At 38.5% G+C, this 27,121-nt stretch overlaps 23 non-coding genes across 23 annotated transcripts; all 23 read left to right on the forward strand.

Annotated features, from left to right (window-relative positions):
* Positions 1-4,122: 4,122 nt before the first annotated feature.
* trnal-uaa (transfer RNA leucine (anticodon UAA)) lies at positions 4,123-4,205 on the forward strand. Its single transcript has one exon. It is a non-coding gene; the product is annotated as a tRNA-Leu (tRNA).
* Positions 4,206-12,165: 7,960 nt separating this feature from the next.
* trnal-uaa (transfer RNA leucine (anticodon UAA)) lies at positions 12,166-12,248 on the forward strand. Its single transcript has one exon. It is a non-coding gene; the product is annotated as a tRNA-Leu (tRNA).
* Positions 12,249-12,659: 411 nt separating this feature from the next.
* Positions 12,660-12,742, forward strand: trnal-uaa (transfer RNA leucine (anticodon UAA)). The gene has a single exon. It is a non-coding gene; the product is annotated as a tRNA-Leu (tRNA).
* Positions 12,743-13,754: 1,012 nt separating this feature from the next.
* trnal-uaa (transfer RNA leucine (anticodon UAA)) lies at positions 13,755-13,837 on the forward strand. Its single transcript has one exon. It is a non-coding gene; the product is annotated as a tRNA-Leu (tRNA).
* Positions 13,838-13,930: 93 nt separating this feature from the next.
* Positions 13,931-14,013, forward strand: trnal-uaa (transfer RNA leucine (anticodon UAA)). The gene has a single exon. It is a non-coding gene; the product is annotated as a tRNA-Leu (tRNA).
* A 93-nt stretch (positions 14,014-14,106) lies between these two features.
* On the forward strand, positions 14,107-14,189 carry trnal-uaa (transfer RNA leucine (anticodon UAA)). The gene has a single exon. It is a non-coding gene; the product is annotated as a tRNA-Leu (tRNA).
* Positions 14,190-14,282: 93 nt separating this feature from the next.
* On the forward strand, positions 14,283-14,365 carry trnal-uaa (transfer RNA leucine (anticodon UAA)). The gene has a single exon. It is a non-coding gene; the product is annotated as a tRNA-Leu (tRNA).
* A 93-nt stretch (positions 14,366-14,458) lies between these two features.
* trnal-uaa (transfer RNA leucine (anticodon UAA)) lies at positions 14,459-14,541 on the forward strand. The gene has a single exon. It is a non-coding gene; the product is annotated as a tRNA-Leu (tRNA).
* Positions 14,542-14,634: 93 nt separating this feature from the next.
* Positions 14,635-14,717, forward strand: trnal-uaa (transfer RNA leucine (anticodon UAA)). The gene has a single exon. It is a non-coding gene; the product is annotated as a tRNA-Leu (tRNA).
* Positions 14,718-14,810: 93 nt separating this feature from the next.
* On the forward strand, positions 14,811-14,893 carry trnal-uaa (transfer RNA leucine (anticodon UAA)). The gene has a single exon. It is a non-coding gene; the product is annotated as a tRNA-Leu (tRNA).
* Positions 14,894-14,986: 93 nt separating this feature from the next.
* Positions 14,987-15,069, forward strand: trnal-uaa (transfer RNA leucine (anticodon UAA)). The gene has a single exon. It is a non-coding gene; the product is annotated as a tRNA-Leu (tRNA).
* Positions 15,070-15,162: 93 nt separating this feature from the next.
* trnal-uaa (transfer RNA leucine (anticodon UAA)) lies at positions 15,163-15,245 on the forward strand. Its single transcript has one exon. It is a non-coding gene; the product is annotated as a tRNA-Leu (tRNA).
* A 93-nt stretch (positions 15,246-15,338) lies between these two features.
* trnal-uaa (transfer RNA leucine (anticodon UAA)) lies at positions 15,339-15,421 on the forward strand. The gene has a single exon. It is a non-coding gene; the product is annotated as a tRNA-Leu (tRNA).
* A 93-nt stretch (positions 15,422-15,514) lies between these two features.
* On the forward strand, positions 15,515-15,597 carry trnal-uaa (transfer RNA leucine (anticodon UAA)). The gene has a single exon. It is a non-coding gene; the product is annotated as a tRNA-Leu (tRNA).
* Positions 15,598-15,690: 93 nt separating this feature from the next.
* On the forward strand, positions 15,691-15,773 carry trnal-uaa (transfer RNA leucine (anticodon UAA)). The gene has a single exon. It is a non-coding gene; the product is annotated as a tRNA-Leu (tRNA).
* A 93-nt stretch (positions 15,774-15,866) lies between these two features.
* trnal-uaa (transfer RNA leucine (anticodon UAA)) lies at positions 15,867-15,949 on the forward strand. The gene has a single exon. It is a non-coding gene; the product is annotated as a tRNA-Leu (tRNA).
* A 93-nt stretch (positions 15,950-16,042) lies between these two features.
* trnal-uaa (transfer RNA leucine (anticodon UAA)) lies at positions 16,043-16,125 on the forward strand. Its single transcript has one exon. It is a non-coding gene; the product is annotated as a tRNA-Leu (tRNA).
* Positions 16,126-16,218: 93 nt separating this feature from the next.
* trnal-uaa (transfer RNA leucine (anticodon UAA)) lies at positions 16,219-16,301 on the forward strand. The gene has a single exon. It is a non-coding gene; the product is annotated as a tRNA-Leu (tRNA).
* Positions 16,302-16,394: 93 nt separating this feature from the next.
* On the forward strand, positions 16,395-16,477 carry trnal-uaa (transfer RNA leucine (anticodon UAA)). Its single transcript has one exon. It is a non-coding gene; the product is annotated as a tRNA-Leu (tRNA).
* Positions 16,478-16,570: 93 nt separating this feature from the next.
* Positions 16,571-16,653, forward strand: trnal-uaa (transfer RNA leucine (anticodon UAA)). Its single transcript has one exon. It is a non-coding gene; the product is annotated as a tRNA-Leu (tRNA).
* Positions 16,654-16,746: 93 nt separating this feature from the next.
* trnal-uaa (transfer RNA leucine (anticodon UAA)) lies at positions 16,747-16,829 on the forward strand. The gene has a single exon. It is a non-coding gene; the product is annotated as a tRNA-Leu (tRNA).
* A 1,744-nt stretch (positions 16,830-18,573) lies between these two features.
* On the forward strand, positions 18,574-18,656 carry trnal-uaa (transfer RNA leucine (anticodon UAA)). Its single transcript has one exon. It is a non-coding gene; the product is annotated as a tRNA-Leu (tRNA).
* Positions 18,657-18,749: 93 nt separating this feature from the next.
* trnal-uaa (transfer RNA leucine (anticodon UAA)) lies at positions 18,750-18,832 on the forward strand. Its single transcript has one exon. It is a non-coding gene; the product is annotated as a tRNA-Leu (tRNA).
* Positions 18,833-27,121: the final 8,289 nt, after the last annotated feature.

Genomic DNA, 27,121 nt, shown 5'->3' on the forward strand with positions numbered 1-27,121 from the left:
AAGATAATTAATTATTAAAAGCATGCATAATGAATGATTTATCTCCATCATGCAATATAAAAAAATATTCACTAACCTTTGACCTTTCTTTCAGTGCAACAGCTTTACACAAAACAGGAGGTGAGCTGTATTGAATATAAATCAATCATTCATATTGTCCTTCAACGTAAGGATCAAAGGTCACGCTTCCCGTCTCAGGCGTTTTAAATACCCAAGCATTTATTGCTCCCTTATTTATGGTGAGGCGAGACGGCCGACCAGAATGCTGAGTTTGTACTAGAGATTGTTATGCTTGTGCAACCTGAGATTACACACACAGATCCTCACGTGGGAAAGGTCAGCGTGAGAGAGTCTGTGAGAGAGTGTAATGTCTTTGCTATTCCTCCTTGAAATATCGTCTCTTCCCCCACTGCCGCAGTCATTTGTCACCCTGGCACGCTGTCCTGATGTCCTGATCATATTTATGTGCTGGCCGGCAGCCACTGACCGACTGCGAGTAATGAACATATGACCCTGCGCACACATACCTCCTGCTTTCCTTCAGCTCCCTGCCTCACCATCACATCATTTCTTAGTAATGCTTGCTAAGACAAGCATCCATCACTATTACAGTTGCTCATGATTGGGGATAAAGATATGAACAAGCCCTTCACTATATATTTCGTACTGCACTATGTGTTGCTATAAACACAAATAATACCTCTGAAAATTGTGCTATTACATTTCTAAACAACCAGATACATGATTTATTTTGCCATATTTAGAGACATCATACTTCATATCAGTGGTATTTTTTAAAATCAAATTTCAATTCATGTCCCAGTCACATTTTCTTGGTTAAATAAACATTATTTACACTATCAGAAAAAAAAAAATATGTTTTATATTTTTACATTAAGTATAATCAATATTCTGTGCATTAAAACCTAGTATGAATCTCTTCAAGTTAGTGTTTTTAAGCACTTATTCCAAATTACCTCAAGGATAACTTATTTAAATTATGTATTTTATGTGTTAACTTATGTCTTTTTAATATTTAACTTTTAACTATTTTTGAATGTTTGGGATCATCAGACATCAACGCTTGGTAAATATTGGTCACAGACACAGAGATTTACTTTAAATTTTAATTCAAGCAGATTACTCACTAAAAACTCCTACATTTTGTGTTTTCAGGCAATTTCAAGTTAGTGTTTTTAAGCATTTTACATTCATTCCAAATTACCTCAAGGATAACTCATTTAAACAATGTATTTTATGTGTTAACTTATATTCAGCTAGTTTTTTTAATAGTTAACTTTTAACTATTTTTGAATGTTTCGGATCATCAGTCATCAACGCTTGGTAAATATTGGTCACAGATATGGAGATTTACTTTAAATTTTAATTCAAGCAAATAACTCACTAAAAACTCCCACAGTTCGCGTTTTTAGCCATTTTAAGTCTTATTTTGATGTAACAAAGTGGTTGTATCTAAGTGTGTCAGTTGTTTACTTACTTTTTAAAATGTGTCCTCCCATTAACGCCATTTTATTGTTCATTCAGACTGATTCGCGAACGCGCACGAACACAAGAGGCGGGACTTATAGCATTAACCAATCACAGCTGATCATAACCAGTCGTATCCAATCATATCTCGATTAAGGCGTTGCCTCCTTTAGCGGGGTCTGTTAAAACCGTCTATGGTTAAAACTCAATGGACTCAGAGGAGATGAGAAAGACGTCGACTCCCGCTGTAACTTTACCTGCTGGTGTCACTGTTGGACAATGTTTCTTTAGAAAAACGAGTGATTTATGCACTTTTGATTATTATATTTTGTAATACTGGCGTTGCTTTATTTTTGTACTACAATTTTTTTTCTCATCTAATAATTTGAGGAAGCACTGCCTTCCTTGCCTCCTCGGAGGAAACGCCCTGTTTCATATCTATCAAAAAATTGTAGAAGCAAGATGAAATGACATGTTTGCATCAGCATATTATTTTTGGTATTATATATAGCCTACAGTTGTGCTCGTAAATGTATATATCCCTTGCAAAATGAGCTAAATGTTAATAATTTTGAACAAAATAAGATGGATCATGAAAACTGTAGCTATGTTATTTTTTTGAGTATTTTTTAGTAATAGATGTTCATATATAGTTCATAAAAGAAAATAATAACTTAATTTATATAAATTACCCTGTTCAAAAGTTTACATACACTTGAAGCTTAGTACTGTGTGTGTTGTTTCCTGGATGATCCATGACTGTGATAGTTGTTCATGAGTCCATTCTTTGTCCGGAGCAGTTCAACTGCCTGTTGTTCTTCAGAAAAATCCTCCAGCTCCTGCACATTCTTTGGTTTTCCACCATCTACTGAATATCTGAACCCTTTCCAAAAGTGAATGTATGATTTTGAGATTCATCTTTTCACATTGAGGACAACTGAGAGACTCACAAGAGGAACACAACTATTACAAAACGTGAAGACATTTACTGATAAGACAATACAATGCATTAAGAGCCAGGGGGTGTAAACTTTTTAAATAAGAGTAAATTATCCTTTTATTGTCTTCTGGGAAACATGTAAATATTTATGCAGCTTCTTAAGTGCAGTGCTTCAGGTTAAGCATCAGTAAATGTTTTCACCTTTTATAATAGTTATGCATTGTTTCTCAATTGTTCTCAGTGTGAAAAGATTGATCTCAAAATCATGCAGTCACTTTTGGAAAGGGTTCAAATATACAGAAGATGCTGGAAAACCAATGAATGTGCAGGAGCTGGGGGATTTTTCTGAAGAAAAACAGACATTTTTCCAATGAGCCTGGGTCGTTTTTTAAGTAGTTCTCTTTAAAAAATTGTTCATCGTGTCCAAATAATGTGAATGGTATAGGCTTTACAAATCAGTACTTTAACCATATTCAGCAACACAATTTACTGTTGGAATATTAGAGATCATTTTTTTCTGGAAACATTGAGAAAACACTCTCAGAAACACTGCAATACATTTAAAATATAATTGTAACATTCTCAAAACCAAAATGGAATGTTTGGAAACATTTTTAGAACATGGATTGGTTAGCTGAGCTCTAATATCTCATTTTAAACTGCTAACATCAGCAGGTTAACTATGGCTCTGGTTAACACTGATGTGGTGGACAAATATAAATGGTTCACTTATATCAAATGCAGTCAAATGAGAATAATTCATCATCAAACAATGTGGAACAGAACAACAGCTGCTTCATGAAACCCCTCATAATCAAGCACAAAGGTCTTTTGTGGGTACATATATATATGGTTTATGTTTCTACCCAGAGCTTTTGACAGATCTACTGGTATGGCAATAATGAAAGGAGCTTTCTTTTAAGAAGATTCAATCAATAAATTGATACGTTCCAGAAAACACTGTTGTTTACAGCTGTTTGGAGGAGAGCTATAAAAAGGAGTAAATGAAAAAGGCTTTGCCTTGATTTATGAACCCAATGAACCCAGAGGAGCTTATAAAATATACTCAGATCTCTCATTCTTTACAGTAATTCCAGTCAAGATACAAAAGCAAGGAAATGTCATGCTGTTGCACCTTTAGAGCAGATGTCCTTCAGCACTGATCACACAATCACTACTGCCTGACATGTGACATATGAAGGACACTTAAGTGCACCACAGTCCATAAATGAAGCTTTTGCACTTGAGAAAAAGCTTTTGATTTCATTTTTGGACAATTTGTTGCTTTAAATGAAATAGTCAGTGGGAATGAGGAATGCAGGAATGTTTTGAAGTATGAAACTTCATTTCGCAATGAAGCACTTTGAGCTGAATTAAGAATGAAAAGGAAACAGACAGACAGAGACAGATTGAAAAGAGAGCAGGTTAAGATAGCAGTTCTTATCTTCCTCAAGAGGAATTTAAAGACCTGCCTCAGATAAACTCACAGAGATGAACGCAATGCATCCTGGAGTCAGATTCATCCTCTCTAAGCACATGGATAGACCAGAACGTGACATATGGCATCTGAAAAATATATCAAGAAACATAAATAACAAGGTGAAATTACCTTTTCCAAGTTTCATAAGTAGCAAACAAAAAAAGTTTTTTGTTGTTTTTCGTCCTTTTTAAAATTGTTACCCAGTCGTAGATGTACCAGGATGGCCGAGTGGTTAAGGCGTTGGACTTAAGATCCAATGGACACATGTCCTCGTGGGTTCGAACCCCACTCCTGGTATGAAAAAGCAAGTTTTAAATAGAATACAGTAATGTGGTTATGCCAAGAACGATACACAAACATATGTATTGCTAACTACCACCACAAAACACAAAGAATCAATGAAATCTGTTAATGCATACTGTTGTTTTCTCTCCAAAATGATGTCACTTCCTGAAGTGATAGAATTTTACAAAAAATGGGATCAAAAGTGATACTGAAGACTACATTAACAATGGATAAACAATGGTAAAACCATATTCTGTTGTTTTAATTCTAATGCTTCTAATGCTCACTGACATGACCTGACTTACAGCTTATGGTTTCTTCCACTTTCCTGTTCAGTTTTAGCACCCCATTCATCCAGCGCTGAGGCGGAGGTGTTTACTGTCTGCTCCAGGTGCTGTTACGAGGGCCAGGCCGGGCCAGGCCCGGGTAGAGCGAGGGGCCACCCTGGATAGCATAAACAAACAGACCCCAGAGAGCCTGCTGTTTTGATAATGTCCATGATTAGCTCAGGTGCTGGGTTATGACCCTGCCAGACCCACAGGCCTGGCGGGGGCTGCGTGTGTTTTCCTTCTTCTCCGACAAGGAAAAGATGCAGCTGCTTTTACAAGGCCGGATCCCCTGACACGGAACAATTTAAACCAGAAGCTCCTGACAGGACAGACAGATAGGAAATTAAATTTGTCGTCTTGTGCCAAATTTATAAGCTTAAATATGCTAGTATGCATCTAAAAGTGTACAAAAAATTATAGCTATTTTAAAAAATAGTTCTTTTTAATAAAGTTATAAAGTGTGTGACAAGCTAAATGCATTTAGCTGTTTTAAAAAACATGATACGTCCTGTCCCAATTTCCTCTTTCTATATGAAATACATAAGGATTTTAAAAGGACAGTTCAGCCAAAAATGAAATTTATGCCATTAATTAATCACTCTCATGTTGTTCCAAACCAGTAAGGCCTTCGTTTATCTTTGGAACACAAATTAAAATATTTTTGATGAAATCCGAGAGCTTTCTGACCCTCCATAAACAGCAAGGGTCCTACCATGATCAAGGCACGCACACGTAGGACATTGTTAAAATAGTTCACGTGACATCCGGGGTTCAACCGTAATTTTATAAAGCTACAAGAATACTTTTTGTGTGCAATGCATGCGTTGTAGTACTCTCAGTAATGGCCACCTGTGGTGACATGGAGGAGAAGAAGAACCACTGATGTCACACAGTCCATTTTATTGATGTCCTTACTATGTTTCTGTGCCTTGACTGTGGTAGGACCCTTGCTGTCTATGGAGGGTCAGAAAGCGCTCAGATTTCATTCATAACATCTTAATTTGTGTTCTGAAGATGAAGTCTTCAGGTTCGGACTGACATAAGGGTGAGTAATTAATGACAGAATATTCATTTTTGGGTGAACTGTCCCTTTAATAAGTGGATATTACATATCATTCACTTTTTAAAGGCATCAATAAGAAAGAACCAGTACATAAACTTGAGTAATAATACCTAATAATAAAATAATACCTGTACTCCAGCACTGTAACCAAGATGGCCGAGTGGTTAACCCCCTGGGGTCCAAACACGCGTATACGCGTTTTGTGGCAGTTTCCCAAAAGGAACTTCAATTACTCGGTCATTTCTGATTGTACAGATAAAAGCAGTACATCAATCGAATCTGTAAAGGGTCTACTTTTATTTGTATATACTCACAAAACCAAAAAAATATTGTGATTTTACAAAATAAAGAAAACAAAAAGGGTGTGCTGTCTGCCGCGTTGATCTCCGTGATCTTCATTCAGAAACGCGTCATTAAAATAGACTATAACTCAGCCAATACACAACACAGAGACATGAGCAATATGTCTAGAGAAAGCTTGATATCTATACTTTCAAATAAAGTAATGTTTATTGAAATCAAATATTCTGTGATAAAGTAATCCGTATGAAACCAACACGATGTCCAGTCTCTCTTGTCTGCTTCATTAGTTTTAATTAGATCACGCCCAGGAGCGATTCCAGTCTTTCATATTCAAATCGTCCACGTGAGGGCGCCGCGCCAAAAGTAGACGCCCACATCACAGTAAACAAAGGAGAAAGCAGTTTCTTTTCTTTCAAGTTAGTCCTTTCTGGAAGAAGACTGGCTGTCAGGAATAAAACTTACTTCAGAAGATGAACATTAAATGAGACATGGCGTGAACCAGCAGATGAGATATTTACACAAGTAAGTTTTTTTCTTTTATTAGCCTGCTTGTTAGTTGTTACTGTGACAGAATGTGCACACATTTTACCAGTTAAGACTTTTTGCCAACTGTATTTCCTGACTACAGCAAGTGAAACATTATAAAGTATGTTTCATTTCACTGCATCTAAATGTCTCATGATGACAGGATGTTTCAACTTTGGTCGAAAAACGCGCTGGCGCATTTGAGGCACGCTTTTGTAATAACTCCGAAAAGAATGTAAAATTCTCCGTCAGTTTTGATCGTACAAATACAACCAATACATCATTCGAAACTGTAGAGGGTATATTTTTATTTGTATACACTGTGCTTTTATGAAAATAAGAAAACAGTCAGGGCACGCGCTCTGCCTTCACTGTCTGTTATATCTTTTCACAGACACATAAATGAAACTAACGTGCATGAAACCTAAATCTAAGTGATTACGTGCCTCACAGACATAATGCATTTACTTGTAGAAAGCTTGAAATGTTTACTTTTACATAAACCAATTCAAATAAAAAACTACTATTCTCTTTTTAAGTAATCTGTATGAAAGGTAGAAGATGTATGGTTTCTCCTGTATCACTTCATTACAAACCTTACACCTGTATTTATCTCACACTGTTTTATTTGCACCTAACTGTTATACGCCTATGCTATACACTACCAGTCAAAGGTACTTTTTTAAAGAAAAATAATTATCTAATTTTGTGAAATAGGTTTACTATGTAAAAAAAACTGCTCACTTAAAAAAAAAAAAAAACTTTTAATAATAAAAAGTTTGGCTGGTAGTGTATGTGTTTTCTCCATGTTAGCTCTGTCTTTGTCAGATCATTGTGTTGCTCACATCTACTTGTTTTCTTTGCAGTTTCTGCTGTTCCCCGTTTTCCTGTGTTCAAGTTTCCTGCAAGTGATTTGGATATTGCACCCTCGACATCTTGACTTCTGTGTTTATTACTTTTGTTCCTAATAAAAAGTTTAACTGCACTCACAAGTGAAAGACAAGTTATTTTGTGTGATAGTTAAATATATTCAAAATACGCTTCAAACTAAATATATATGTATTTTGTCCTTTCATTTTTCCTTTATTCTTTCTGTTGTTTCCTCTCAGTCAACATCCGACTGAATGGCTCATTATGCGGCTCATTATGCAGGTCTTTGTCTTCTCAGGTGTAAATCACAGCATTATTCATGATGATTCACGCCTTCTCGCATACAGCCACTCTAAACAAAAAGTGTCTTCAAAAATTTAAATCTATATACTGTTTTGTGAAAACAAGTGAACTAGATGATTTTCACATCATTTGGTAGAAAAAAACCAAGCCTACCACATCCAATTCTCGAAAGTCCCGAGAATAAATATTCTGTATGTGTTAGATGACCTTATTTCAGTGACTTCAAAAATTTAGTTTTTCAAAATGCACGCATAAACATTGTTTTCTCAAAAACTTAAAAGTGTACATTCATGTTGCTTACATATTTTTGTAGTCCAATTTGTGCTAAATACAATGTATTTAGATTGAGGATATTAATATGTTTTTAACATACTGGAAAAAGCACAAATGTCAAGGCATGTCAAAACTTCTTCAGGGCCCCAAAACACCCCCGGGCCCCAGAGGGTTAAGGTGTTGGACTTAAGATCCAATGGATGAATGTCTTTGTGGGTTTGAACCCACTCCTGTAAAGACACTTGGGTTTTACCTTGTTTAGAAGTTGCTCCAGGAATACTGAGGCTTGGGAGTTTTAAAGAATATATTATAAACATATAAGAGCAGTAACTCAAAAAAGATTTGACAGTAGAATGGAGTGACTAACCAATCAGCCTGCTCTATGTGGTATAATTGATTCTGATTGGTCAATTCTATGGTAAAATATTTGCATAGTTAATTCTGAAGTGTATAATTGACTATTCACTCAGACATTCTGTATGATTTTTCTCATATAATACATTTATTTCAAAACTTGTATATATGTTGGCCATTTGTTTATTTTTATGATACATGGTCATTTCTACCATTTAAACACTAATTAGGAGCCTAACGTTTACTACAATGGTTAAAAAAAGGATCTGGTTCTTTTGAAATATTTTTTCTTAGTGTAAAAAACATTTACATAATCCACATAACCTTCATACACGATCCACATTATTTTTCAACGCAGAAGTAAGCCGTTTTCTGTGGGTGGTCGAGACTTCCAGTTCAATAGCTGCTGTAGGGAAATAATGAGAAGAATAAGAAGCAGTAAATGGTAAAACTGTTTTCACTACACACACTCTTAAAAATAAAGGTTCTTTATTGGCATCAATGGTCCCATCTATGGAACCTTTCAAATGCGCAAAAGCTTCTTTATAGTGGAAAAAGGTTCTTTAGATTGTTAAAATGCTCTTCAAAATGGTTCTTTTAAGAACTGTTCACTGAAAGGTTCTTTGGTGAACCAAAAATGGTTCTTTTATGGCATCACTGCAAAAACACCCCTCTGGAGCCTTTATTTTTAAAAGTGTACCAGTGTGTTCATAATTAAGATTATACAGTAAAATAATATGGTAAGACACACCAGTTTGCAATATCACGCAGCAAAACCAGCTGTTTTGTACAGTTAAATATAGCTGGAAGCGAATGACACCAGAAGCCAGACACATTACATTTACAAATGGCCGCGCCGGCTTTTATGGGAAAATAAGGTGGATAAAAAACCTTGTGTTCAATGGAAAGTTTCCATGGATGCTAAAGATTCTTCATGGAACCATGCATATAAAGAACCTGTATTTTTTAAAGAGTGTTCAGAGTTTACATGGTCTTTTACTTGTTCTATGCACATTCAACAGTATTTTTTTTTTTTCAACCAAAATTCTATTTTAGATACCTTTAAAAAGAAATAAACTTCTAGTGAGAACTGGTACATAAATAACTCTTGCTATTTGACGAAAGAATGAATCAATATACACACAAACCACCCAGATCGCAGGAATCAGATGTGGGGTGAGCACTGCTGGAGGGAATGTAATACGCATCCACCGCCCCTGTTACTGCATACTAAAAAAGAGAAAGAAAGAATGGACCGTGAGTTTGGAGTTTGTGTTGTGCTCACGGACCAGCTGTGTAAATCTCTCACTGTCTTTCTCAGGGGGAGCGCAGACTCATTTTTAGAAACACTGGTATTCCAGTAACTTAAGTGCACTTTTCAGGCATGTAACTGTAGAGAGATCAAGTAACAAAGACTGCGGTAGAGATCTCAGGTGGCCTGAAATAGGTAAAGAGGTCGTTAAGGAAACGAGGAGGCTGCGCATATAAATAGCTGGAGTTATTGAGTCTCCAATAAACCAGTTCCCTTTGGTCTGTCTAACTCATCTTCCTCCATCCCTGTGTCATTTATCGGAAAAGAACTAGTGTGTCATATTGATTTGCAGCACCCTGCGGTAAGCGAACCCTTCCCCCGTGACCTGTCAGGTCTGACGGACAAATGAAGAGAAAGAAATAGAAAAAAAATTAAGCTCATGCTGGGAATTACTCGTCTACAATATCAAGAAATCATTCGCACCAAAAAGCCACCGCAATTACCCATCGAAAGCCCTCTGAGAAGATAATCACTGCTTGCGCTTCAAAGGCGACTATCTGGCCCCCCTTTCGCTGAGATCCAGCAGGGTTTTTAGGAGATGGACAGGGGGAAGCCCCAGCCTAGAGTGCTGCCCCTGCTGATGGAGAAGCCATGGTAAAGCAGGAACAATTGAATACTCATTAGCATGGCAAAGGTCTGCTCATTACAAGGAATCATTAGAGCTGCTCTCAGATGAAAGGCCTGCTCGGACTCCACATAAGGAGGTGTCCACTATTTTTAAAAAGAGTGCTTGAAACAAGGTAAGGATAAGAAGCAGTGGATAAATCCCCCTACTCCTGATTCAAATTATTTGACATGTCTGGTCTGCCAATAGATGCTATACACCATCAACAAACATACCAGTCAACATGTCAACCATAAAGCTAAAAACTATATATGTGACCCTGGACCACAAAACCAGTCATAAAAGTTTTAGTTTTTTTTTTTATTATTAAGATTTCATACATCATCTGAATAAAAAAAAACTTTCCAGTGATGTATGGTTTGTTAGGATAGGACAATATTTGGCCGAGATATTATTTGAAAATTAAAATATTGAGAAAATTGCCTCTAAACTTTTTAGAAATGCATATTACTAATAAAAAATTAAGTTTTGATATATTTAACGTAGGAAATTTACAAAATATCTTCCTGGAACATGATCTTTACTTAGGATCCTAAAAAATTTATAATAATATATATATGATAAGTTTGACCCATACAATGTATTTTTGGCTGTTGCTACAAATATCATATATATGATCTTGATTTAATTTTGTAAAACCTATGATAACCCATTGTGACAACTTACCCCTTAATGTGACAACACTGCCCTGCTGTTCAGACATATTGCCTCAACTGTATCTATTAAAAGCAGGAATGTACAGTAGTTTTTTTGTGGCCATGACTTTAAAGTGTGCATCTAAAACAGAAATTTGTGTGACAACTATCCCCAGTACGTCCTATTTGGCTGTCCATATGACCCATCAGGTGAAACACCAACTATCACAAAAACATAAAGACACGTTGTGATTTCGTTTCCTGTTTTCAACACCAGGAATAAGTTTCCACATGAACATGAAATTCTAGAAATGCATGAATGCACAAATAACTAAAATAATAAAACTTTTGGATATGTAGCTAATTTCATGGTAAAAGTGGTTTGAAGATAAACAACTTTTCTTTGCTAAACCGTTTTTGTCTTACATTGCAATTTTAACCACTATGATGTTGCATTCCTAAAAAATCATTTCAAAATACCCTTTGTATTTGCCAGAAGCCATTTTTACTCTCATCTAGTGCTTGGTGAGTATTGATTTTGGACCCTGCATGTACACCCAGACCACCATCGCCATAACCACGAAAACGCAGAGGTAATCTCCTTCCCCCAGAGCTGCAAAGTCATTATCAGCTGTCCAGGTCTTACTTATGAGCTCCTAGCTCCCTGGAGACACTGAAATAAGTGTGCTGGTCAGTGGGGGAGGTGAGGGCTGGTGGGGTCCCGCTCCTAAACGAGGGGCCGAGGAGGAACAGAGAGATTCAGAATGATGAAGGAGTCTTTGAAGAGCTGGAGATGGAGGGATGATGGCTCTTTGAGGTCTGCCTGGGCACTGAAGGGCTTTTGTGTTGAAACCTCCTGCAAGAACAGTTCACGTTACTGCAGGACAATGGCTGGTTAAACTGCGCACAGAAAGAGGTTAATCCACAAAGAATAGGCCGGCGGCCGGTAAAGCTAGTGACACAGGGCCTGGAGAAAAGCATTAGTCAATAAAGCACTAATTAAAGTGTTTGCTTGGTGAGCCGTGCAGAAGGCGATCAAAGCCCAACGCGGTCGTGTCACAAATGGGGAAGATGCTTAAGGGGACGCGTTCATTACACATTAAGGACGGATAAGAACACACACTGAGCAGCTGGACAACCTGTTAAGAAGCAGAGATCCAGTTTTAGAGCCTAATCTGGAATAAAGCATAAATTGATGCGGCTGTATATGGTTCCACTGGACAAATCCAATGGGTGCAGCTGGCCTTGTTGATTCAAACCCCACTTCTGTGATTTTTATTGTATGTGTACAGTATGTGGCATTACCACAAACTGGTTTCTCAAAGTGGTAATGAAGTACCAGTAGAAGGAACAAAGGGGTTTTTAGCACCGAAAAAAGTGACCAGGATGGCCGAGAGGTTAAGGCGTTGGACTTAAGATCCAATGGTCGCATGTTCTCGTGGGTTCGAACCCCACTCCTGGTAGATCTCTGTCCATTTTAAAACAAATACAGCTATATGTGGTTGTGTCATAAACAAACTGGTTTCTCAAAACTGCTTCTGAAGTAGCTGTAATTGGTGAACACAGAGATTCAAAGTGTTTGTGGTTGAGCGTTTAAGGTGTTGGATTTAAGATTCAATGGACAAATGTCCTTGTGTACTTCTGGTGAATCTAGTTGAGTTTTGAACAGAATATAGTTATGTGGTTGTGCTACCAACAAACTGGTTCCACTGGACAAATCCAATGGGTGCAGTTGTCCTTGTGGGTTCAAACCCCACTTCTGTTAGATCAATGCAATTTTTATTGGATTTGGTCGCATTACCACAAACTGGTTTCTCAAAGTGGTAATGAAGTACTAGTAGAAGGAACAAAGGGGTGTTTAGCAAAAGAAAGTGACCAGGATGGCCGAGTGGTTAAGGCGTTGGACTTAAGATCCAATGGGCAAATGTCCTCGTGGGTTCAAACCCCACTCCTGGTAGATCACTGACCATTTTAAACCAAATATAATAATACGGCTATATGTGGTTGTGTTATAAACAAACTACAACGTAACCAGAATGTTAGTTATGTGGTTGTGCTACCAACAAATTGTTTCCATTGGACAAATCTAATGGGTGCAGGTGTCTTTGTGGGTTCAAACCCCACTTCTGGTAAATTCAATGTGATTTTTACTATATGTGGTCGCATTACCACAAACTTTCCTTGTGATCACTGTCAATTTTAAACACAATATTGTAATACAGCTGTGTGTGGTTGTGTTATAAACAAACTGGTTTCACAAACCTGGTTCTGAAGTAGCTGTAATGGGAAGAAAAGAGTTCAAAGTGTATGTGGCAGAGTGTTTCAGGTCTTGGATTCAAGAAATACAAAGTGGTTCTAAAAGAGGGTGACTGAATGGTTAAGGTGCTGAACATAAGATCCACTGGACAAGTGTCTTTATTGGTTAGAAGCCCACTCCTGGTACAGCAATGTGAATTTTAATTGCAATGTGGCTGCATATGGTTATCAACAAACATCTGTTTACACATGTCACTGTGATCCAATATCAAGTTGCCCAGCAAGATAAATCAACGTTTACACCTGGTGGTAACACACAGCTCCTTGTAACTACTTGTTTTGTCACTGTATACATCACTCACAGATTTATTGTATGCTTATAAAGCACAGAATGTGAAAAGGTGCAGTTTCTTTGAAATATTGTTCCTGCTTTTTATACGTGTATGTAGTGCTGTCCACATGTGACGTCCCATCCCAGATGGATCTTAATACCAGGTGTAAATGGTGCCGAAGTGTTTCTGAAATGCCCTGTTAAGGAAACAAAAGAGCGTTTTAGTATAACCCAGTCACAGAGCAGAGTGAATTTTAAACAGAATACATTGTTTCTGCTTTACAGGTACGTGTGGTGATCAACAAAGAAACTAATTGGTTTCTCCAAGTGCCTCTGAAAGACACTATAAAGGAAACAAAGTGATCCTTTGTTCTCAGCTGTGACCAGGATGGCCGAGTGGTTAAGGCGTTGGACTTAAGATCCAATGGACGCATGTCCTCGTGGGTTCGAACCCCACTCCTGGTAGGTTGTTGCGACATTTAAGTATGTTTTGGTTACTAATAAAGTGGTTCTGAATTATTCATATAAAAAACAAAGGGGTTTTAACACAGAACTGTCACCAGGATGGCCGAGAGGTTAAGGCGTTGGACTTAAGATCCAATGGACGCATGTCCTCGTGGGTTCGAACCCCACTCCTGGTAGATTGTTGCGACATTTAAGTATGTTGTGGTTACTAATAAAGTGGTTCTGAATTATTCATATAAAAAACAAAGGGGTTTTAACACAGGACTGTCACTAGGATGGCCGAGTGGTTAAGGCGTTGGACTTAAGATCCAATGGACGCATGTCCTCGTGGGTTCGAACCCCACTCTTGGTAGATTGTTGCGACATTTAAGTATGTTTTGGTTACTAATAAAGTGGTTCTGAATTATTCATATAAAAAACAAAGGGGTTTTAACACAGAACTGTCACCAGGATGGCCGAGAGGTTAAGGTGTTGGACTTAAGATCCAATGGACGCATGTCCTCGTGGGTTCGAACCCCTCTCTTGGTAGATTGTTGCGACATTTAAGTATGTTTTGGTTACTAATAAAGTGGTTCTGAATTATTCATATAAAAAACAAAGGGGTTTTAACACAGGACTGTCACCAGGATGGCCGAGTGGTTAAGGCGTTGGACTTAAGATCCAATGGACGCATGTCCTCGTGGGTTCGAACCCCACTCCTGGTAGATTGTTGCGACATTTAAGTATGTTGTGGTTACTAATAAAGTGGTTCTGAATTATTCATATAAAAAACAAAGGGGTTTTAACGCAAGACTGTCACCAGGATGGCCGAGAGGTTAAGGCGTTGGACTTAAGATCCAATGGACGCATGTCCTCGTGGGTTCGAACCCCACTCCTGGTAGATTGTTGCGACATTTAAGTATGTTGTGGTTACTAATAAAATGGTTCTGAATTAGTCATATAAAAAACAAAGGGGTTTCACCGCAGGACTGTCACCAGGATGGCCGAGAGGTTAAGGCGTTGGACTTAAGATCCAATGGACGCATGTCCTCGTGGGTTCGAACCCCACTCCTGGTAGATTGTTGCGACATTTAAGTATGTTGTGGTTACTAATAAAGTGGTTCTGAATTATTCATATAAAAAACAAAGGGGTTTTAACACAAGACTGTCACCAGGATGGCCGAGAGGTTAAGGCGTTGGACTTAAGATCCAATGGACGCATGTCCTCGTGGGTTCGAACCCCACTCCTGGTAGATTGTTGCGACATTTAAGTATGTTGTGGTTACTAATAAAGTGGTTCTGAATTATTCATATAAAAAACAAAGGGGTTTTAACACAGGACTGTCACCAGGATTGCCGAGTGGTTAAGGCGTTGGACTTAAGATCCAATGGACGCATGTCCTCGTGGGTTCGAACCCCACTCCTGGTAGATTGTTGTGACATTTAAGTATGTTGTGGTTACTAATAAAGTGGTTCTGAATTATTCATATAAAAAACAAAGGGGTTTTAACGCAAGACTGTCACCAGGATGGCCGAGAGGTTAAGGCGTTGGACTTAAGATCCAATGGACGCATGTCCTCGTGGGTTCGAACCCCACTCCTGGTAGATTGTTGCGACATTTAAGTATGTTGTGGTTACTAATAAAGTGGTTCTGAATTAGTCATATAAAAAACAAAGGGGTTTCACCGCAGGACTGTCACCAGGATGGCCGAGTGGTTAAGGCGTTGGACTTAAGATCCAATGGACGCATGTCCTCGTGGGTTCGAACCCCACTTCTGGTAGATTGTTGCGACATTTAAGTATGTTGTGGTTACTAATAAAGTGGTTCTGAATTATTCATATAAAAAACAAAGGGGTTTTAACGCAAGACTGTCACCAGGATGGCCGAGAGGTTAAGGCGTTGGACTTAAGATCCAATGGACGCATGTCCTCGTGGGTTCGAACCCCACTCCTGGTAGATTGTTGCGACATTTAAGTATGTTGTGGTTACTAATAAAGTGGTTCTGAATTATTCATATAAAAAACAAAGGGGTTTTAACACAGGACTGTCACCAGGATGGCCGAGTGGTTAAGGCGTTGGACTTAAGATCCAATGGACGCATGTCCTCGTGGGTTCGAACCCCACTCCTGGTAGATTGTTGTGACATTTAAGTATGTTGTGGTTACTAATAAAGTGGTTCTGAATTATTCATATAAAAAACAAAGGGGTTTTAACGCAAGACTGTCACCAGGATGGCCGAGAGGTTAAGGCGTTGGACTTAAGATCCAATGGACGCATGTCCTCGTGGGTTCGAACCCCACTCCTGGTAGATTGTTGCGACATTTAAGTATGTTGTGGTTACTAATAAAGTGGTTCTGAATTATTCATATAAAAAACAAAGGGGTTTTAACGCAAGACTGTCACCAGGATGGCCGAGAGGTTAAGGCGTTGGACTTAAGATCCAATGGACGCATGTCCTCGTGGGTTCGAACCCCACTCCTGGTAGATTGTTGCGACATTTAAGTATGTTGTGGTTACTAATAAAGTGGTTCTGAATTATTCATATAAAAAACAAAGGGGTTTTAACGCAAGACTGTCACCAGGATGGCCGAGAGGTTAAGGCGTTGGACTTAAGATCCAATGGACGCATGTCCTCGTGGGTTCGAACCCCACTCCTGGTAGATTGTTGCGACATTTAAGTATGTTGTGGTTACTAATAAAGTGGTTCTGAATTATTCATATAAAAAACAAAGGGGTTTTAACGCAGGACTCTCACCAGGATGGCCGAGTGGTTAAGGCGTTGGACTTAAGATCCAATGGACGCATGTCCTCGTGGGCTCGAACCCCACTCCTGGTAGATTGTTGCGACATTTAAGTATGTTGTGGTTACTAATTAAGTGGTTCTGAATTATTCATATAAAAAACAAAGGGGTTTTAACACAGGACTGTCACCAGGATGGCTGAGTGGTAAAGGCGTTGGACTTAAGATGCAATGGACGCATGTCCTCGTGGGTTCGAACCCCACTCCTGGTAGATTGTTGCGACATTTAAGCATGTTGTGGTTACCAACAAAGTGGTTCTGCAATAGTCGTATAAAAAAACAAAGGCACAAATACCAGGATGTCCGAGTAGTTAAGGTGTTGGACCTAAGATCCATTGGACGCATGTCCTTGTGGTTTTGAACCCCACTCCTGGTAGATTATTGGGACATTTAAGTATGTTGTGGTTACCAACAAAGTGGTTCTGCAATAGTTGTATAAGAAACAAAGGGGTTTGCAACAACACAGACTGACCAGGATGGCCCAAGTGGTTAAGGTGCTAGACTTAAGACCTAATGGGTGCATGTCCTTGAGGTTTTGAACCCCACTCCTGGTAGAGTATTGTGACATTTAAGCATGTTGTGGTTACCAACAAAGTGGTTCTGCAATAGTTGTATAAAAAACAAAGGCACAAATACCAGGATGTCCGAGTAGTTAAGGTGTTGGACCTAAGATCCATTGGACGCATGTCCTTGTGGTTTTGAACCCCACTCCTGGTAGCTTATTGGGACATTTAAGTATGTTGTGGTTACCAACAAAGTGGTTCTGAAATACTTAGAATAAGAATAAGTATAAGAAACAAAGGCACAAATACCAGGATGTCCGAGTGGTTAAGGTGTTGGACTAAAGATCCAATGAACATATGTCATTCTGGGTTCTTTAGATAAAAGCATCCACTAAAAAAGAAAAAACCCACTAGACTTAAGATGTTTAAAACTAGACTTCAATTCAGTATTCTCCACACAGAAGACAGAATATTGGTAAAATATTCATTTCAAGGTCAAACGTGCCAGTGCGCCGAGGTCATTTTAATAACCAGATGTTTGTTTTTTCCTCAGAAACCTCTTTCCTTGCTCTCTCCCATGTGTACAGCGGATGTGAGTTTTTGACGAAACAGGTTTCGTCTCACATGAGCACTTCACTATATGAGTGCTAATAAGAACCATGTCAGGAGGGGAAAGCGAGAGGAACTGAGCCCAGCGACTGACAGGTTCTATATAGATGCTATCCACACCTTCTACAGCACCGTCGCTATGGCACCCCTGCAATATTAAGCCACCAGAAACCATGGTTACTGACTTATGTGTGCTTTCCATCCCCACAAGACTGGAACCAATTTAATGAATGCATTACTTTCTAATGCATTCAAAAGCAATTTCATGTGATTCACAAACACTAAATTATATCACATGCACATAGTGTCACATCACTTTTGCATAAGTCAGCCATTCGATTAAAGATTATGGCATAACTGTGTTTCCAAAATGTCTTTGTTGCACACGATTCCAATTTGTTTTCCAAATACAGTCTTTAGGACTGACTTACCACACTTTAATTTCGCAAGCAATGGGATCAAATCCATTCATTCAGAAAGTATAGTTGATATCCGGGATATTGCTTACCTTAATACTGACAAAAACATCAGCTTGAGAGAATTTCCATTACTATCTAAAAAGAAAGCAATGCAGATCATTGCATTTTATACATTCATGCATAAGCTGTGTTCACTCATTCATTTACTATTTGCTGTGCATTAATGCACTGACGGTATTGTGAAAAGATCACATTTAGAACAATACCTGGAGAAAGCTCTATACATATGATGCCGTCAGCACACAGAGCAACCTCTAAATGGCCTCCCATGGAGAAAGATGCTGTAATGCAGCTCTGCTCTTTACTCATAATGCTCCTGAAGTGCCCTGTGAAAGAAACAAAGGTGTTATTAATATCATGCAGAGACCAGGATGGCCGAGTGGTTAAGGCGTTGGACTTAAGATCCAATGGACAAATGTCCTCGTGGGTTCGAACCCCACTCCTGGTAGATTGTTGCGACATTTAAGTATGTTCTGGTTACAAATAAAGTGGTTCTGAATTATTCATATAAAAAACAAAGGGGTTTTAACACAGCACTGTCACCAGGATGGCTGAGTGGTTAAGGCGTTGGACTTAAGATCCAATGGAAGCATGTCCTCGTGGGTTCGAACCCCACTCCTGGTAGTGCAGTTCAATCATTTATAAAATGATGTTGCTCTGTGGGTGTGCTTCTGGAGTAGCCGGTTCTATAAAGAAAGGGCTTTTTGGCATTGCATCAGCTTGTGAGTCCAGATGGTGTAGTTACAGCATCTACCAGCAGGGACTAACTGGGCTATGTTGACCAGCCAAACCTTAGTGACATTGACATTGTGTATTATTATACATATAGATTGCATCGCAATAGATGGAAAAGCTCAGATCTAAATACATTTTCACAAAGAATTTTAATCAAATGTTAAACAACACACATGGGTTTAGATTTGCATGTTTTTGCTTTAAAGTACTAAACATATTTGAACAAAGCCATTGCATTCAGATGCCAAGTGATTGCCCATGATTCCCTTTCTAACAAGCATTTTGTAATATCATACAGTGGTTTGTTGCCAGGCAATAGCTTTGAGTGGCATGTTATTACAGCTCAAATGGATGGTTTTAACAGTGTCCACATAATAATCCACATTTATTTTCCACTGCTTCACTGAGGCAACTGTGCTTCTTTATTGACTGGCCACCCATCCTAAAAAAATTGTGACGAAATTGCATTTTTCGCAAAATTCAAATATGCAAAATTTAAATATAGATCCAAAATGTAGACCCATAACTCATTCATTAGATTAGTTTATTTTTTCTCTTCACCCCCTGTAATTACGACTTGTTTTTTGTTGTTGTTGTTGTTTTCCTCGAGCACATTTGCCTCATTGCAGAGCCCCAAATACAGACCCTCGTTGTGACTAAACTGTCCAGGAGCATCCATAAATTGGAGAAACCTGAGTGTGCCCTGGTTGGGGGGGTCACCAATAAAGGTCCACTTCCCTTTGGTTGTGTGGTGCTGAACAGCAGGACAGGCCTGGTTTTTCTCACCCTGCCTTCCCATCTGACAACAAATAAACAGCCAGAGGTCTTTAATGTGCCATACAGATGACACCTCCAATCTCTTCCTTCACAAAGAGTTCAGGAAGCTTTGGGTGTCAAGACAAATATTATGGCAGTGGAGCTTCATTTGGCGTGTGTCTGGGGCTCAAGTCTTTCCTTCTAACCTGAGCGTGAGCTGAAGGAAGAGTGTGGAAGTGAAAAACACAAGAGGAACCATCTGTCTGGTGGACGGCTCTACATTTGGTCAAACATTGGTCTGTGTGGAACTGGGACTGTAATTAAGAGTTGTGACTTGAAAAACAGTGAACAACGCCTATCTATCTATCTATCTATGAACGTTCCATCAATCATTCTCTCTGTCTGTAAGGCCAATAAACCTTCAAACCTCTAGGTCTTTTGTGTTTTTCAAAACTTTTAAACAAGATTTTGTTGAAGCCATAATTCAAATGTTGACAAATTTATCTTTTCTCTCAAGATCATAGTTATGTGTGATTCATAGTTACACTTGTTCATTTTAATTCCATGTTTTTAAAATCAAACTTGAATTGAAATTCTAAAAATATATGAAGAGTACAGCTGTGTGAAAAACAAACCATAAAAATAGTTGTAGACGTTTGTTAGTCACCAGAAATGAGGATTACTACTTGAGGGTGACCCCCCTAGCAACCACTTAGTTTACCCAAACAACTTAATCATTCAGTTTTTTCTGTCGTTAATAAAATAAAATGAAATAAACAGTAAGTTTTAGCTACACCACTTTTCATTGTGGGAAAATTACCCATGGGAAAATGACTGTGCTGCACAATATCACATGGCTTACTGTTTTATTTTTTGACAACTTTAAATGTGGTTCATCCAAATAAAACTCTCATTTTTATAATTTCCCACAACTTCTCGTCATGGGAAAATTACTTGCAATGTTTAAATAATGAAATATCGGTAGTGTGTCATTTAGGTGCGTCGCGATACCCCGTACTGGCGATAACCGCGATGTTTAAAGGTCCCATATTGTACACATTTCTGGAGGTTTATTTTAGTTGTTGATGTCCTTAAGAATATATATTTGCAGTATAAGTGCCAAAATCCATCTCAATATATTTTTACAGCTCCTTTTTTAGGAGCTCTGTCAAAAACAGGTCGATTTTGGCCCATCTAATTAATATTCATGAGCCTCTCTTCTGATTGGCCTGTTGTTTTCTGAGTGACGCACAGCCAGGCCAATCACAGGTAACTACGGTCATGTATCGTTGTAGCCGAACCCAGAGCCATAGAGAAAGCCTAGCCTGCTGATACTCAACAAGATATTTCAGAATGATCATTAATGTTTTTTCTTTTTCAAACACCGAATGCAGTAAGCTACATAACTGTTGCTTTAGTAAAGCCCCTTTCACAATGCGCGCTGATTCTGGAAAATTACAGGAACGAGCGCTGTGTGAACAAAAGCCAGAACCATAAAGGCAGTATTGTAGTGATGATGCACGTTACCCTGCGACTCTTCACGACAAAAAAATACGTGCAAAGTGGAATGAAGCGGCGATCAGGCAGAGCCAGCTCCTCACTATCAGCGCTGAAGCACAGTTTGTTCAGGTTAGTTTCAGTTTAGTGAAACGTAGGCGTCGCATTACATCTCACATCCAAACGTCACATGTCTTTATGGGTTGTGTGTAAAGCACGCACAGATTCCGGAAAACAACTGTGAATGAACTAAATCAAACAACTCCGGAACAAATCATGGGACACATTATCCGTGTATTTACCGGAATCGCTGTGTGAAAGAGGCTGAAGTTGACGTGCCTCTGGTCTCTTATATTCACGTTGTTCTGAAGCCTGTGCAATGATGTAGTTTCGACATCTATAGACTGAACAGCGTTTTCTAGATTAGTTTCCGTGTTGTTGTTGCTTAGCAATGTTATGGACGCGATGTTGTCTGGGTTTGACAAAAGGAGGGTGGGACGTGATTGGTGCTCGGGGTGGTGACTGAAGGCGGTGACTGAGTAGATCGGACGTCACATCGTTACGGAAGTCACAGCGGCTCGTGAAAAGGAACATCTACTTTAAGCAGGCTGTGTGCAGTTTACTGTGGATTGACTGTTTTGAAACTCATATGGTAGTTACATAGCCCCTCGACCTCAGTTATCATGAAAAAAGCCAGGAAATTTCGATTTTGACAATATGGGACCTTTAAATAATGAAATATCGGTAATGTATCATTTAGAGGTGTCGCGATACCCCGTACTGGCGATAACCGCAATGTTTAAATAATGAAATATCGGTAATGTGTCATTTAGGGACACATTACCGATCAAAAAAAAAAAAAAAAAAAAATTTGTCATTTAGGGGTGTCGTGATATCCCCGTATTGGCAATAACCGCGATGTTTAAATAATGATTGTGATATTTAAATAATGAAATATAGTTATTGCATTATTTAGGGGTGTTGCGATATCCCAGTATTGGCGATGATCGTGACATTTAGTTATCATGTCATTTTGGGGTGTCGCAATATACCAGTATTGACGATGATCATCATATTTAAATAATGAAATATTGTTATTGTGTCATTTAGGAGTGTCACAATATACTGGTATTGGTGATAATTGTGATATTTAAACAATGTAATGTCATTATCATGTCATTTAGGAGTGACGCAATATACCGGTATTGGCGATAATGTGATATTTAAATAGTAAAATATTGTTTAGGAGCGTCACGATATACCAGTATTGCCGATTTTCATGATATTCAAATAATGAAATATCGTTATCGTGTCGTTTAGGGGCATCGCGATAAACCAGTATTGCCGATAATCGTGATATTAAAATAATGAAATATCATTATTATGTCATTTAGGGGTGTCGCGATATACCATTATTGGTGATGATCGTGATATTCAAATAATGAAATATCGTTATCACCAGGGGTGCACATAAGTTTTTTAGCCTGGTTCTCATAAGAGTACCTGGAGATTTGGTTTGGTCCTCAAGCAGCACATAGTGTGACCCATTAACTACTCTAAAAAAATGTAATTAATAATAGTGATAATAATATCATTGGACTTTTTTTATTTATTATTATATATTTATTGGTAATACTATTATGTTTTAAAATAAAAATACAATTATTTTACAGTAAACTTAAATATAAAATGATAATATTTCCTTTTTTTTTTTTTTACATAAATTTTCATCATTTTCAAACCTAAATTAGCAAGCTTTTATTTTGGCGGGTTGCCGGCAAGTAGGTATATGTGTCAGTTTAGAGTGTCAGTAAAGCGCATAAGTATATGTGCCCCCAGGTTTAGCGTTCAGTGAATGAAATGTCACATTTTTGCATTTTACTTTGAAAATGGCAACGAATAGCATATAATTATTATTTCAGTTATAATCTTATACAGTCTTACAGATCTTATACAGTATTCCAGTTTGCCAATCTAAAATGGTATTTGTGTATTAACAGCTGTCAACCATTTCGATACGCAAATGTGCGCTCTGATTTATTCCTATTTACAAAGCGCATTTTCTCATTTTGGTCGTGCATGCGGACCACTTATGTGCACCCCTGGTTATCACATCATTTAGGAGTGTTGCGATATCCCAGTATTGGTGATGATTGTGATATTTAGTTATCGTGTCATTTAGGGGTGTCGCAATATACCGGTATTGGCTATACCAGTATTATTTAAGGGCGTCGCGATATACCGGTATTGGCGACAATCGTGACATTTAAATAATGAAATATCGTTATTGTGTTATAATGTTGAGCAATATCATTTACCCACAATTCCTCACTGATGTTATGTAGAACAGGTCTATTGCGTTATCTAGCCAGCAGGTATCTTCAAACCTGATTAACACCTTGACCAATTATGCAGATAAATTTGCGAAAACATTTGCCTCCCCACGAGGTTCTGTGAAATGAGATTACACCCAAACTAATTATAAACAACTCCCCCAAGTACCCTAATCAGATATCAGCTCTGCGGCACACTTAATCTTCACAGGAAATGGAATTAATCTAGAAGATCTGAATGACTCAGACACCGTTTCGTTTGTCTCAGGCCGCGCCACGCTTTTCCACAGTCTCTCATCACAGTATGTGAAATTAGACCTGTCATTTAAACCAAAGGCTACGTTTATTAGGAGCCAGCCTGTCTCATCAGCGCAATTGAAAAAACATGGCCAGAGCACTCTAGTGCTGGCGCTGAAAGAGCACCAGATCCGTTCCCATTCGCCTGCGAGACAGACACGGAGACGGGAACCGGTGCAGCCAGACTGCGAGCCGGGAAAGAGAGGATTAGCATGTGGCGTGGTCTCTGACCACTTCATTTCCTTCCCCGGAGCAATCTCCGTCTTCATCTCTCGCCTGCAGCTACGCATGCTATCGCTTGCCATCTTTATGTCTCTGAGTGTCAAAGCTACCACTGCACCCTACCTAATGTACCACTGACATCTGAATAGACCAATTTCTTGACCTGGCTAACTGCCAATGCTGTTTTAGCATGATTTAGATGGCTTCACTTCTTGTCGCTTGGTGGGTATTTTAAGGCACCAAGCGAACTTGATAATACCATTAATCATCAAGTGTTGTGTAAGGCATTGGTTTCGTTCCCCAGTTCTCAAGTCAAGGCCAAATAGAGACTTATGAGCTTATGCAGCTCTGCAGATGGGAATAGCATGCTACCTATACTATTTCTGCAGTATGCGGCATGTATATTTTGCAGAGCTTGCAAAAGTATGGAAGTACTGAATTAATAAGATCTGTACTCTGCTACAGTTGAAGTCAAAAGTCTACATACACCTTGCAGAATCTGCAAAAAGTTCATTGTTTTACCAAAGTAAGAGGGATCATACAAAATGCATGTCTTTTTTATTTAGTATTTACCTGAATAAGCTGTTGAAAACCCTGTTGAAAAGTTTACATACACTTGATTTTTAATACTGTGTTGTTACCTGAATGATCCACAGCTGTGTTTCTTTTTTGTTTTGTTTAGTGATAGTTTTTCATGAGTCCCTTGTTTGTCCTGAACAGTTCTGAAAAATCCTTCAGGTCCGACAAATTCTTTGGTTTCCATCATTTTTGTGTATTTGAACCCTTTCCAACAATGACTGTATGATTTTGAGATCCTTCTTTTTACACTAAGGATGACTGAGGGACTCATATGCAATTATTATAAAAGGTTCAAACACTCACTGATACTCCAGAAGGAAAAACAATGCATTTAGAGCCAGGGGTGTAAAGTTTTGAACAGAATGTGTACATTTTTCTTATTTTGCCTAAATATAATATTTTTTTCATTTAGTACTGCCCCTCAGAAGCAACAAAAGATATATATGAGTCCCTCAGTGTGAAAAGAAGGATCTCAAAATCATACAGTCATTGTTGGAAAGGGTTCAAATACACAAAAATGCTGAAAAACCAAAGAATTTGTGGGACCTGAAAGATTTTTATGAAGAACAGAGGCCAGTTTAATGGTTCAGAACAAGAGACTCACAAACAACTACAACATACTGATTTTATACATTTCTTCTTATTATCAATGTTGAAAACAGTTGTGCTGATTCTTTGCTAAATAGAAAGTTTAAAAAGTTTTGTTCAAACTATTAGTAGTGTTAATTTTCCCACTGTATTGAATACAACTCGTTATGCAAGTACGCTTTTACGAATCGCTCATCTCGTGTTTCATGAACAAGGCATATAGCCGGTGTGATTTATTTTCGGGAGGGCTCTGGAAATGCATATCCATGCTCAATCTCTGAACCCTGTGGCCTGAGATGGAGGGGAACTCATGAAATATGAATTAGATTGATGGATTTAAAATTACAGGGATTAGGTGCAAATAAGAAACCTCACTCTGTCTGCTTTAGCTTCTCCCAGTCTGTTAAATCACTTGAATTAGTCTAATGGTCTTTATTGACGTCCGTTTAGCCTGTTTCACGCAGTGGAAAAAGCATGCTTGACTTGCAGCGTGCCATGCAGCAGCGGGTACTACAAATTAAGAACGGCTTCCTCTCCCAGCCAACCCACTTTTCCTAACATGAGGCTTTTCCAGGCTGGAAAACTGCTCTGTCAGCTCTAGAGTTGCAAAACAAACAGCTCAGTTTGTGTTGACCTGTGGCTCTGATCAGTCTCCTGAACCGTTACATTCTCAATGGGCTTAATCTCCATTTTTGGAGAGGGGTGTAAACCGGCCCCCCCTTCTGTAACCCCACTGGCCCCCCGCCCGTACTTACTTCCAACATTCCTGCTGAGCAGCTGGTTTCCAAGGCAACCGCAGTAAGCATGGATGACTGCAACCATGCAGTCGTCTTTTGTCCTTTTGGTTGATGAGATAATAACAAGGCCGGTCACCTTGCTTCTGAAACACACGGGGAGTTGCTCTGATTGGCGACAGCTTGTGCATGCTTAAACACAGCTGGCAGAGAACATCGCTCACTGTCACAGACGTGGCAAAATCAGACAGATGAAATACGGCCCACTCAGATTCAGTCTTTATCACACTTCCTTTGGAAGGAGATAACCTTGAGCCTTAAAGGAACAGTTCTCACAAACCCTCAAAACACAAAGTAAGATATACTCACCTGTATGAGTTTCTTTCTTCTGCTGAACACAAAATAAGATATTTTGAAGAATACGGTTAACCAAACAGTTCTGTTCCCCATAGAGTGTTTTCACTACACGTCATCATTTACATGTAGCACCACTGAACCAAACAGAACTTGCATATTTTGCTGATTATTGCTGCTGAAAATGGTCAATTATTGTCATGTTTTGGGCTGTATGAATCAGTTGGACCAGGAAAAACATTTGGAGTTCTATAGACTGCCAAAAGTAATAACAAATCAAGGAGAAGAGTGCAAAAGGAAAAAAACAAAAGGCGTTTGTAGTTGGCCAAACTGAACCAGAATTTCCAGGGCAAAAATCTTGACAACATTCATGTTTGTTCTTATCATTTCCGGTCAGGCAGGTGAAATATTAGGCTAATATCTTAATACTGCTCGTAGGTATCTTTACTACCTCTTAACTTCAGCTTGTCAAAATAATACTCGGATGTAAACAACAAAAAGGATTGCATGGTTAATGTACTACTGAATATACAAACAGTATTAAATTAAGAAATCAGCCTAATATTTCACCTACCTGACTGGAAATGATAAGAACAAACATGAATGTTGTCAACATTCTTGTCCTGGAAATCCTGGTATAGTTTGGCCAACCACAAATGCCCTTTGTTCCTCAGGCAGTTTTTTGCACTCTTCTCCTTGATTTGTTATAACTTTGGCAGTCTATTCTACTTCAACCGTTTAGTACAGCCCAAAACATGTAAATAATTGACCATTTTCAGCAGCAATAATCAGCCAAATATGCAAGTTTTGTTCGGTTC

This window comes from Garra rufa, chromosome 21 (genome assembly GCF_049309525.1).
Source record: "Garra rufa chromosome 21, GarRuf1.0, whole genome shotgun sequence".
Taxonomy (NCBI): domain Eukaryota; kingdom Metazoa; phylum Chordata; class Actinopteri; order Cypriniformes; family Cyprinidae; genus Garra; species Garra rufa.